Source organism: Myzus persicae, unplaced genomic scaffold (genome assembly GCF_001856785.1).
Source record: "Myzus persicae strain clone G006 unplaced genomic scaffold, MPER_G0061.0, whole genome shotgun sequence".
NCBI classification, from domain to species: domain Eukaryota; kingdom Metazoa; phylum Arthropoda; class Insecta; order Hemiptera; family Aphididae; genus Myzus; species Myzus persicae.
Genome location: NW_019100615.1, coordinates 390,502 through 403,291, shown reverse-complemented (window position 1 = coordinate 403,291; position 12,790 = coordinate 390,502). Strand labels below are relative to the sequence as shown.

The 12,790-nt window shown below is 28.4% G+C and overlaps 1 protein-coding gene across 2 annotated transcripts in view; it reads left to right on the top strand.

The window, feature by feature from the left end:
- The first annotated feature begins 1,762 nt into the window (after positions 1-1,762).
- Positions 1,763-12,790, top strand: part of LOC111037087 (lachesin-like) — a 194,018-nt gene continuing 182,990 nt past the window's right edge. The window contains exon 1 of one of the 2 annotated variants that reach the window (XM_022319456.1): positions 1,763-2,232. The gene's annotated coding sequence lies outside the window, so the exon portion shown is untranslated. The remainder of the gene's footprint in view (positions 2,233-12,790) is intronic. The other variant, XM_022319471.1, reaches the window with a different exon arrangement.

The following is a 12,790-nucleotide window of genomic DNA, read 5'->3' as shown; positions in this document are numbered from 1 at the left end:
TAGCGTATAACTAATATTATATTCGTTTGTAAAAGAAAATCATGCAGAAACCTCTGCGTGTGTATGAGGACCTTGGAAGTTGATCATCGACTGGCGGCGTTATTCCGATGACAGATATACCTGCTCAGTGCATACCCCGACATCGTGTGTTGTTTCATCAATTGAAAACGTATCGAATTCACTCCGATTGGTCCGTTGGCCGCAATGCCTCTGAAACGAGCTTAATATTATAATAGACGCGTTCTCGCGGGTTGTGTACATGAGTTGAGTTCGTCAGTAAATAGAAAATTACAGCAACTATCAATTTTTAATTATGATATTAGTGTGATAAACATGGGGGCGCAATAAAATTAAAATTATTTACGAAAAACATTAGTTTAAAATCGTCCATGTCAATAAATACCTATATATGTATCGCGTCCACGGTACACCACTCGCCGCGGTCCGCACACAAGTAATATCGTTTGAATTAATGTTTGAACTCAGTTTAATATTAAATTATCTCTATTAAGCACCTCTTGGTAGTAATGTTTCCACGATTTGTTTATTATGACGTAATAATTCAGTTTTAATTGAAGTTAATACATCACACAAGTTACAATCAAAGTGCACCAGATAGGTACACGATGGGTGTACTAACTTTATTATTGCTATACTCGATGATATGTGCAACATCATTTAGTAATTATAGTATAATACTAGCTGATCCCGAGCACTTCGTTGCCCGTTGAAAATGCCAAATCTATACATGAGACTCGCTTGTTATAATGATAGCAATATATTATCATAGGTAGAATAATATATTAAATTATACGATTATTATCCTACCCCACGCTGGGTAAATACTCTATATGAATAATATTTTTTATTTTTATTTTATTTTTTATTTTGACTGTGGATACGCCGATGAGCGGCTATAAGTGCAACTCAACCATCTTAGAAAGCAATTTGTGAAATTTTATTTTTTACTAATAACTAATTTAACACCATTGATTATAACGACTAATAATAGATATAATTGAGATAAAATTAATTGTTTTTTTTTTTGCTAAACAAAATAATTATAATAATTGTTTATTATTCCACGTCAATGTACCGACCTGTCTAGAAGCATCTGTGGTTGTCGAGTTTGATTGTTATTTATTTTCAGTCAGCGACTATTTCTTACTATGTAACCTCTCAATCATCATGACAAATGTACTTTTATAATATTATGTAATTTTCTCTCAAATTCAACAGGCGTAGGAAAAATCACGAAAAACAGAAAAATTAACGATGCACTGTTGGTGTACATTTTTTTATGATCCCAAAAATAATATCGTATTATCCAGTCACGGGCCAAAAGGTTTTGAAAAAAAAACTTCAACGCCTATAATAGCAGCTGACCCCAAGCAAAGAATTTCGAAAAATCGCAAGTTTTATACCTGTATTATACGATGTGTGTTTATAATAATATGATATAATATGATACATAGGTACAACAAATTGGCAATTTTCTTTTTTCAGGAGACTCGCGGAAAAACAGTACGACGGAAACGATAACAATTAAAAGAATATCCACGTAGGGGCGGGTGGGTTTGGAGGGGGGCGGTCGGCGATTCCTTGGAAAACGTTCGGCGACCGTCGCGGGCCTTAACGCGACGGACCAATGAGGGTGCGCGGTCGCGCGGGTGGCGGCCGCGAGGGGGTCGGTACGCGTCGGCGGCGGCGACGTCGGCGGTTCGGGCGCGATCGTGGAAAAACGCTCACTGCCCGCACACACGCACACGTGTTTTCTCGCCGACCAGTGCTCGACCCGGTGGCGTGCTCGTTGCATTCGCGTCGTCTTTCGTCACATTTCGTCGTCGTCGTCGTCGTCGTCGTCGGCAGCCCCTCATTTTGCCAGGGACCCCGGACCCGTTTTCCTCCACCTTCACTATCGAAAATAGCCCTACCCCAAGAATCGTATGTCGCATAAATTATTGTTATAATCATAAAAATTATAATATTATATTAATAATTGCGATCTCTGTCCGACGATGCACAATTACTATACATTTATTACCGTCTAATACGTCATTATAATATATTGTACAGCGACAATAACGATTAAAGCTCGCGTATCCCACGCATATAGATGCGAACACAAATTTTTTTAGAATACTTGCAATTCGAACCGTAACTGCGAACACTACTTCACCGACTACAGCGACACATCTCGTCGTCGACTCGGCGTTATCGCTCCGACTTTGGGTGAGTTATCGTGCATTTAGTACCTACTTGCAGCATCCACCTTGATTTCATTAAAGTAAAACACTTGCTGGGATGAGAAGGACTTGTGTATTTCAAAATCGAAAAAATTAAAACAAAGATTAATGAACAGATAATTTTTTTTTGAACATTGTAGGTGGTAGACGGTTGAAGAAAGCCCTAATTAGTCCACTGAAAAAATTATAATAAAAAAATATTTATATATTATATTATTATATTACGAAAATATTACACTGGTAATTATTTACATATAAGTGCACTGTGGGGTTTAATATAGACTTAACAAGTTTTTAAACAGTGTTTTGATTCCGAATTTGATTCTCATAATCTGTATTAATTATTATTAAGTTAAAATAGTTACAAATTTTAAAAAAGTATAAAATATTACTGTTTTACTAATCATTTAATTCTAATCAATCTGTGTATGGGATACAGTATATTATTGAAAAATCATGCACGTATTTAACTTTTAACTAAGTATAATATTATTTGATTAATTAAACTATCGAAATAAATAAATATAATATTTTCAAACCCATATTATTCATACAACTATTCTACATAATATTATTATATAGAAATATTAAAATGTTTTATTATATATATATACATATGTATGTACTAAGTGTCTAAGTATAATATTTAAGTAATGCAAAATACACTAAAATTATAAAAATACGATTTGGTGAAGAAAACTAAGAAGTTATTTTATTAGTGCAATACATTTCAAAATGTAAATGCATTATTCGTTGAAATAAAGTTAGCTATTCAAATGATTTTTTTATTTATAAAATCAAGTTTACATTATTATTTAATTAATGATCTAATTTTTTGTGTTTAAATTCGAGACGAACACAATTATATTATACATACAGTTTTAATATATTTATATAATGTTATATGGAAAAATACTCATATCGTATATAAAATATATAATATAATCATTTTATTAACTAGGTACATAAACATCTGAGAAATTAAGCGCCTTTATTGGTCATCCTAATTTTTTTTGTAATATTTAAATTATTATATAAACCGTGGTTTGTTAATTTCAACCGAGTAAAGTGAAATGTGTGTACTTAGTAAAAATTATAATTCAATGTATTTATATTTGGATTTACATTTAAATATATATTGAATCAAATTAAATATACTAAATATTATTAAGTTTTTGTTTAATACTGTTTGTACTGGTTTATTACAATTATAACATATCATAATATGTGTCAACATACATTTTTAGTTTTAATAAAATATTTCACTAGACAGATATTTTGATATTGCAACTAGATAAAAAAATGTATACTAAGTATTTCGACGTTTAGCATAAAATAATAATATTATTCAGTGTTTTGGTAATGAATTTAACCCTTATAAATTACGATTAGCTTCTCGTGAATCTCTGAAATTAAATAATTAATAAAACGGCAATTATCGCTAAATAAACATCCGACACAATGAATTTACATAATAATATGTACGGCTTCATTAAATATTAAAGTTTAGTTTGTTGAGTCACGTAATCCACAATAGCATTTAACACAATTAGTTTTGTCAATAATTAGACTGTTTTTAATCTGATGAAATTGAATGGATATTAAATTTGTTTTCGATACTTATGTATCTAATGTTACATTTTTATTTTTAAACAAAAAGTATCTTAGAATAAAATTAAATTGCGTATCATTTTAATTTTGTTTCAAATACCAAGGGAACTTTTTATTCATTTTGAACACTAAATCCTTGAATTGTGATGCTCAAAGTACTTGAAACTGGTGACTTTTAAATGTAATAAAGTTATAGGATCATAAAAATACAAGTTTTTTCTCTCTTTAGTATGTATAGTCATAACATTTCATTCAAGCATTGTGTTTCTACATACAAACAATATCACTATATAACTTCGGAAATATTATGAGATGAATTTGTACAATTGTGACCTTTTCAAACAAAAAGATTACAGTGGTAAGTTGGTGGGTAGAAACAGAGGGGCTAACAGGTATCTTTATCGTACAAAACAAAGTATTGTTGAAAAGTTGAACCACTCCAAATAAACTACAAAGTTCGACGTACACGAAAATCGGTACAGAAATTCATTTGACCCTACAAATGCGTATTTTTCCCGGGTATTCTTTTGCTTACAAAATATTATATTCATCCTTTTTTTTTTAGAAAATAAAACTTAGTGGACTCATTACACTGGATCCTTAGAAGATGAATAATATGATAGCTTTTGAGGCTTATAATAATAATTGTATACCTTACTTAATTTTCAAGAAAAACATAAGTATAATATGAAATGTAATAACAGGAAAAGTCAAATTTAATATTTATACAATACGGTTATCATTCGTTTTTTTATGAATTTAACAACCTATAGGACATAAATACATAATATATTATTTAATACACAACTAGGTTTATAAATTGTGATTGTAACCTACTTATCTGCGCCAATCATAATATTGATTGTTAAACAATTTAATGTAAATTAAAATAATTGTGTACACATGATATTTGTTATTGGTATGGTTATAATATTATATAAGTTTTTTTCATTGAACATAACAGTTGGTCATAACCCATAATACTTCACAATTATTTTAACCTTGTGAATATTTTTACTCATTATGACATGTCAAGAAATACGGTCAGATTCCGTTATTTTTATTACCATTACAATGTTTTATGGACTTATAAATATGCTGCCGTGACAGCAAATTAACTATTAAAATGTGTTTTAAATTTAGTTTAAAAATATGACTTCAAAGTTCAAACAAACAGAAAAAACTTTGATTTCTTCATTTAATTTAGATGGCATTTAGGTTAATCTTATTTAATAAATATTTATTATCACCATTAAATTGTTCACACTTTATTACTAACTATATATTTTAATAAAATTATAAATGAGCAAATTTCCCGAAAAAAGTTAAATAGTTATAAATTACTAATGCAATACATTTTTATAACATGTTATTTTTAAAAAATACAAACTCTAATCCACGTTAGACAGTGTACAAGTACAAAGTAATTTCGTAATAATTTAGTGGCTATTTTTTAAAATTTATTTATACACCACAATACAAAATGAACACACTAAATTATAAGCTTTTAAATTATTTGTAAAGATTTGTAACAGATATAAAACTATTATTTTTAATTTAATATAGTTTATTCTTCATATTAGTTTTTACTATAAGTACTTGAGCATTAAGTTAGAACATTGTGATAAAAATAAACAAGTATGTAAAAATTAGAAGATCTGATGATACTTCGTGAATATAGTATTTACATTAGATCTTATTTAATATTATTGTTTTATTTTTGGAGTTGAATAAATTGAAAACGATTAATACAAGATAAAACAAAAAATTAAACAGAAATTGGTGTTTTGAATAATTGCAATACAATTTGACAAAAATGATTTTTTTAACATATAACTAATTATTTTATCATTTGAAATTCACTTGCACTGACTTCAGCTAAGGTTGATTTAAATTATTAATCAAAATATTTAGTACGTGATGGTGAAATACTGACATAATACACGTTAAAGCCAATGAAAAAAAATTTTTGGAGTACAAAAAATATAATTTTAAATTAGACACTAACTAGTTAACTAGGGTGATAATATTATTAAACGGGTAATTGAATATTACGAAAGTCTTAAATTTCATTTATATTTATTTATATTTTATGTATTTACGAACATTTAGAGTTGAAAGTTAACTTTATTTTTTTCAAGATCTGATATGAAGGCAGCTAAAATAATTGTACGGAAATTATTTTAGAAAGAACTTTGTAACTCGAGAATATTGTTCGATTTTTCGCGAATATGGATTTATCCGGTGTAATGTTCAAACGGATATAATATTATATTTTGTTCAGGTGAAAGGATATGATTTGTTACATATTGCAAACAAACGGAATACGATAAGTTGAAATTAAATTATATAAAAAAAACCGAAGTTGAAGATGCATGTAAATATTTGTTTTGTTCGGTCGTGTACCTGATCAAATGACTTGGGAGGTATGGATATTTCTTATTTCTTCCTATTGTACATGTTTACAGTAGTAAAATGTTTTAGTTTAAATTCTTATTAATGTAAATACTGTATTATTTTCGTGCTTACGAATTGTTTATAACAACGTTGAAATCTGGTTAGTTATTTCCAAAGAAATATGATTAAAGCAATAATAAGCGAAGCATATAATACACTCCACTGGTATATTTAATTATTACAATATAGCCTGATTGTTTAGATGCCATCTCAGCGGATCAAACTCAAAGGAAACCAATTTTATTTAATTTGATGTACCTATTTTTTTTTTCTATTCCGATGTGCTTCATTTTATATATTATAAATTATAATAAATAACAATGGCCACGTTACTAAGAAAATGTTTGACAAACTGAAACTTTTCATCGACATTCAGTAGACATTTACAGCCCATACTAATAATTACGGACAGACTACATAAATTATACTATTCTCTATCATAGGTGAACTATGTAATTTGTCCAATATTGTATATTTTTATACATACTACACAGTATATAATCTGAGATAAAATTGAAATCGTTGGGTGCAATGGTGTGCGCAGTGCAGGGTGATGATGGGTGTCCACAACCATCCATATGCAATTTTTTATATGTATTTGAAAAAATCAAGTCGAGTCAACATAACTGGACTTGAACGTATTTCTTCCCTTGACGTTTAAAAACGTATATAAGAATACAACTGGACGGTCGAAGTTAAAATGGAGTGTAAATATTTTGTTATATTATGTTATAAATATTATTTGACAACAACCCTCCTCTTCCCACCATTTCACCAAATTCTTGCTCACGCCACTGAATAAGTGTACAATTTATTTGTTTCGATTTGCTTGCCGAATGAAATACATGGCCAATGGTCATGACAATGGTAAATTATAATCACCTGTTCAAAATAAAACGTAATAATAATATAATATAGTATATGGTGATATAAATTTCTGATGTGTATTACGACCGATATAAAGTATTGATAAAATACGTAGAAACATCTTACCGTTTTCCGTTAAAACAAAAGTAGGTATGTACTTTGTAGTTAAATTTTAAATCTATATCACATAATAATTCAATACAAAATATTATCATACTTTTTATTATTACAGATAAATGGTGCATAATACCAAGTATTTTGTAAATTTTTCTCGTATTTTTATTGGTTATATAGTTTTAAATATTAGATTAAAAAAGCTAATATTACTTAAGTTTATTATTCAAACATTGTTAAAGATAGCAATATCGATAATTTAGTATTTTGCTTTTTATATGTATATGCATTTTTTAGTCAATGAACAGGTATATATTACACGATATGATTATTTTAACAGTAAGCACTCATTATTTTGAAATGTACGATCAAGTCTTTTGAAAATATATTTTTCGTTAAAAATGTAGTTTTTACTATTTATTATCAATATCATTAATTAAGTATTTTAGTAATTAATTTACAAGACACATTTTTTATTTCATATTTTAATGAAAAATATTATTTTAAGAATTTTGATTTTGCGTAGAAAAGAAATTCAAAGTGAGTAGGTAGTAAAATGTATTTAAAATGTAGATGTTATACAGAGTGGTGTAACACATTAGAATATAAAATGATGATTCCCTAATCTTTCTTATCACTTTCCGCACATCAAAAATGTAATAACTATAATAAATTTATTACTAATAAGTAATAAGCTCGTTCAAAAAATTTGACTTTCAAATTTCCTCAGAATAATATTTCGAATAATAACATTTTTTTTTAGACCCTCATATTTTTCATGACGACGACTGATGAGTGTTTACTGTAAAAGAATCACTTTCTATATTATACATTTAAATGAATATGATGCCGATATAATATATTATTTTATATTAGTATAAAGTTTGTTGAATATTACAATATATCGACACTAAACTTAAGTGTTTTTGGGGTTTATTTTTGAAGACCAGATATGGTTTTTAAAAACAACGATCTTTTCAAAATGTACATACAATAATGCCTTGAGACATTGTTTCAGCTCTTATATTATTTTATGTGCAGCATATTTCATGTTATTAACGACCCGAGATAAGTAGAAAGACCTGCATTACAATGATAAAAAATATAATTTTTTTATATATTTTATGATACGTATCATATTATTATAACAATATTTTATGTAATATGGTTTTGATTGGTAGGTACTTGGTTGTTTTTATAAATGCAAATTTACAGTGTATACATCTAACATTACAAAATTATATATTTATATGTATTATATTACATAGGTATACTGTATGTGTGTGGACTTTAACGATGGTTTTAGAGATTTTGTTTAAGTTTTTTTCTTATTTATGTTTGTTCTAAAATCAAATATATGTCACGGTTGTCTAATAAACGTTTAAATGTAAACAAATAATTAATGAAACAATATATACAATACACATACATAATATGTATACAAGGCAATTCACCAAGCACGATCATCCTCCCTTTTCTTCAATAATAATGCAGTTATTCAAAATCTGGTTTTTGAAAATTATAAACATATTTAATAAGAACATACTTAAAAATTTTTGAGATTTTTTGTATTTCATTATTGAGTGTTCTGTGGCAATACTCAATTCGAACGAGTAGTTTTTAGCTTTGTGTAAAGTTTGACCATTTGAGTAATTTATTTTAATCGATCGAAATGTATAATTTAAAAAAATGTAGCAAATAAATATAGTAAACCCTAGATCCAAAGTTACAACTATTTTATATTTTTGTAAAATCATTTTTAAGGACTATTGCCTATCCTTAGTTTAAACGTTTAAATACCTATAATCTGCTCTTTAGAATTTTGAGCTTGGTATATAATCATTTAAAAAAAATTATTCAATTCATAAATTATAGTTAAAAAAGTATTGTGCTTTTGAATAAAAGAAGTTTGTCTCGCCATAATACACTATATAGGTTGCAAAAAAATCTCAAGAATTTGAAAATATGGTTTTAACATAAATATATTTAAAATTTTCAAAAATCAGAATTTGAATAAATTAAATATTGGATGTTGAAAATGCTTGGTGATACGCCCATATCTATCGTGTAAGGTTCAATTAATATATATTATGATACTTGAGGAAAACAATTTATTTTAAGAACGGAGACAACATTAAAATATTATTATGTTTTAGTTAAACGAATCTAGACGAATTGCTTTTTGCCAACAGTAGCTCTGTGGTCCGATTATATGGGAACGATTTCGATCGTTTTTCTCTTATTAAAACAATATATTATTATTATAACTGAACGGTCGTTTTAATTATATTCATCGAGACGCACGTTTATAATAATTGCAAACCAATAATAACAATGGAGAGGGAAAGTTTAATTAATAATGCAATCTGATCAGCGGAACAGAAGGAATACGCACAAAATAATCATAGCCAATGTATTTTGAATTAAATTTTGAACCACCGGAACTGACAAAGACCGTTTTTTCTTCTTTTGTGTTAGCAGTCTTTTTGACTTTAGATAACTATCAACAGGCCGATCGCGGGTAGACGGTTTTTTTTATTTACCAGTCACTCGTGCTGAACTCTTTCAGTTGTTTACCTTTTGATCGTTAAACGAAATACAATACAATGTGCAATTATATGTTTGAAATTTGCAGATTAGTATTATTATTACGTTTTCATGTAAAATTATTAAAAAAAAAAATTATTATTTTAAACAAATACAATTATCAGTTGTACATTAATTTTGTTTTTTTTTTAGGTACCTGTATAATATTATATCGCAATACAACAAAATACTACTACATGTATTTAATTTATTTAATAATCATTATTTTTTTACGATTTGTGGTATTAGTATTAAAAACAGTTATACAATTTAATATAGGTAATGTTAAGAAAAATTGATAAATAATAAAAGTAGTAAAAAAAAAAGAAATTCAGTAAGAATTAAGTCACATAATGAAACTAAAAAGAAACAGAATAAATATAATTAATTTATATTGACAAAAGACGATTAATGCGATAATAATTATTTGTACAATATTTCTTTGAACATTATACATCATCTAATATTTTTGATTTTCATATTTTCATATCAGTTTTTACCCGTCTATTATAATATATCGTTTAAGTTATGTATTATTTAAATTTTGAAATTATTAATGACTTGCACACATTATTGTCAATTATTATTTAGTTATCAATGTGTTTTATAATAAATTAACACTAATAATTATTAAGAACTCGACCCCTCCGATACAATAATTTGTTTAGACGAGTGTTGCAGACTTTTGAAAATTAATTATTTGTAATTACAATGTTTACAAAGTAATATAAAATAAATATGTTTTATAAATAATTTAAGTATGAAATCGAAGATCAATATTTATTAATATTTTTCTACTTGAATGCAATGATAATAATTAATATAATTATATGTATTATTTAGGGAATACCTACATACATATAATAGGTTGTATACAATACAATATATATACATTATACATATTAAATAGTGCACTTGTGCAGTTCAAATAAATTACGAAACTATATACTTCATATATAATATTAAAATTATAACACGTACCGATGTCCGTGGAGCAATGAACAAATCTAAAAGGATGTGAAATAATTGAGCTCGTATAGGCATGTCAAAAAAAAAAACCGTTAATATTAAGTGTATCCACATACAATATTTCCATTAACATGATTATATCTGTGCGATAATTTCCACATTTTTCCAGACACCATTTACCTGTGTAAATGATAATAATAGTAATAATAATAATAATACGTATTAATGGAGTTTTGCGTAAAAAACTTTTTGGTTATACCATTTAATAATATATTATAGTACCTACCTACCTATATTATACTATACGCTATAATATACGTTTACCGGGTGATCAATTTAAAGTAAGACACTTTCATTATTTTTTTTGAAAATAAATGTAGGTATTTGTTTTTAATTTTAAGTTGTTAAAAACAACATGTTTCTAAACAAATGGCTTTTACTATTTTTAAACGTTATAATAATAAATAATTTTGAATCCGTTAGGTATGTTTTATAATGATAATATTATGAATCTTTTAATTCATTCTTTTATAGCAGAATGTTTTTTTGGAGTCCTTTGATATATATATATATATTAATACAAAAACATTTTGGATGAGTAGTCTAAGATTTATAAGTATATAATGTACATAGATTAGTAAAATGGAGTGGTTCAAGGGCACTCCATAAAATGTTGGTCCAGTTCTTAGCTCGTCTAAACTTCAAAAACTTGTGACTAATAAACTACATGTCCGAAATTTGATGTTTTGAGATTGAAATACTCCGAATAATATTCTGATTAGGAATATAAAATTTAAAATTTATTTTATCATTCAAAAGAATAGTGAACTTAAAAAGTATAATTTTTATACTACGCGATAAATGAATCACTCGGTATAATACTTTTTGTTTTTCTCGCTTCGCAGATGACACCCCATAGCATCCCAGTTAACTTGCGCTTTGTGTTGCAACCATTACACTTGCGTTTGTTATTATTATTATTATTATTATTATGTACGTATTTGTATCCATCGCCCTCTCAGTCCTTACGGTGGTGTCTTGCGGCCGATGATGAATGCGTTTCCATCATCACTAGTAGCAGTCGTCAGTCGTATAACTCGTATATTATATATTTTTGCAGCCCAAGCTTCTCCTTGAGCGAGTATCGACGAGGTAAACTGATGGAGGGGTGTACAAGAGAGAAAAATGGGAGGAGGGGGGAGGGGGCGTAAACGAAAACAACGTCGCGGTCGTCACTCGGGCGGCACATTCGACAGCGGTGCGGAGTCGCGATAATATAGCAGCCGTTGTGCATTCGGCTCACGTACGAGACGAAACGCGCGACCCTCGTTTTCGCATAATCGGAAAAAAAATACCTCCTCGCGGTCGTTACGACTTCTATAGGTACGAGACAACGCTTCCTCCATTGTCATCATTTCATTTTCTTATTTTTTTAAAATTTTGTTTTTTTATCTCTTGTCTTGTCTTGTATTTTCCACCTTCATCTCTCCCGCCGACTTTTGTTCTCCTCATCCAAACCGGTTGTGTTCACGTCGTTTTGTTGTTTTCACGGCCAAATGGTACATTATAATATTATGCATATGATCGTAGTATATATGTGACGGCTCCAGTCACCCCCAACCCCTCGACCGTCAACGGAGTCCACCAGAATGACAAGTCGGCGAAAGTTTCACGTACGCCTCGAAACGAGGGAAAAAAGTTCTGGCGCGGATTCCCAAACGACCCTTCGCATAGACACCGAACACATGACCGGATTTCGCAAATAGTTTGTACTGGGGTCTATAAATACGTGTCGGAGAGCAGTCGACAATAGAATACGAGTATAATTTTCGACCGAAGTCCAGCAGCCCCTTGTTGAGTACGGTTTTATTTTGAGTCCGACCCCCGAAACAGACTCTTTTCGATATACTTTTTTCCCCTCTAAACGATACGTGTAACGA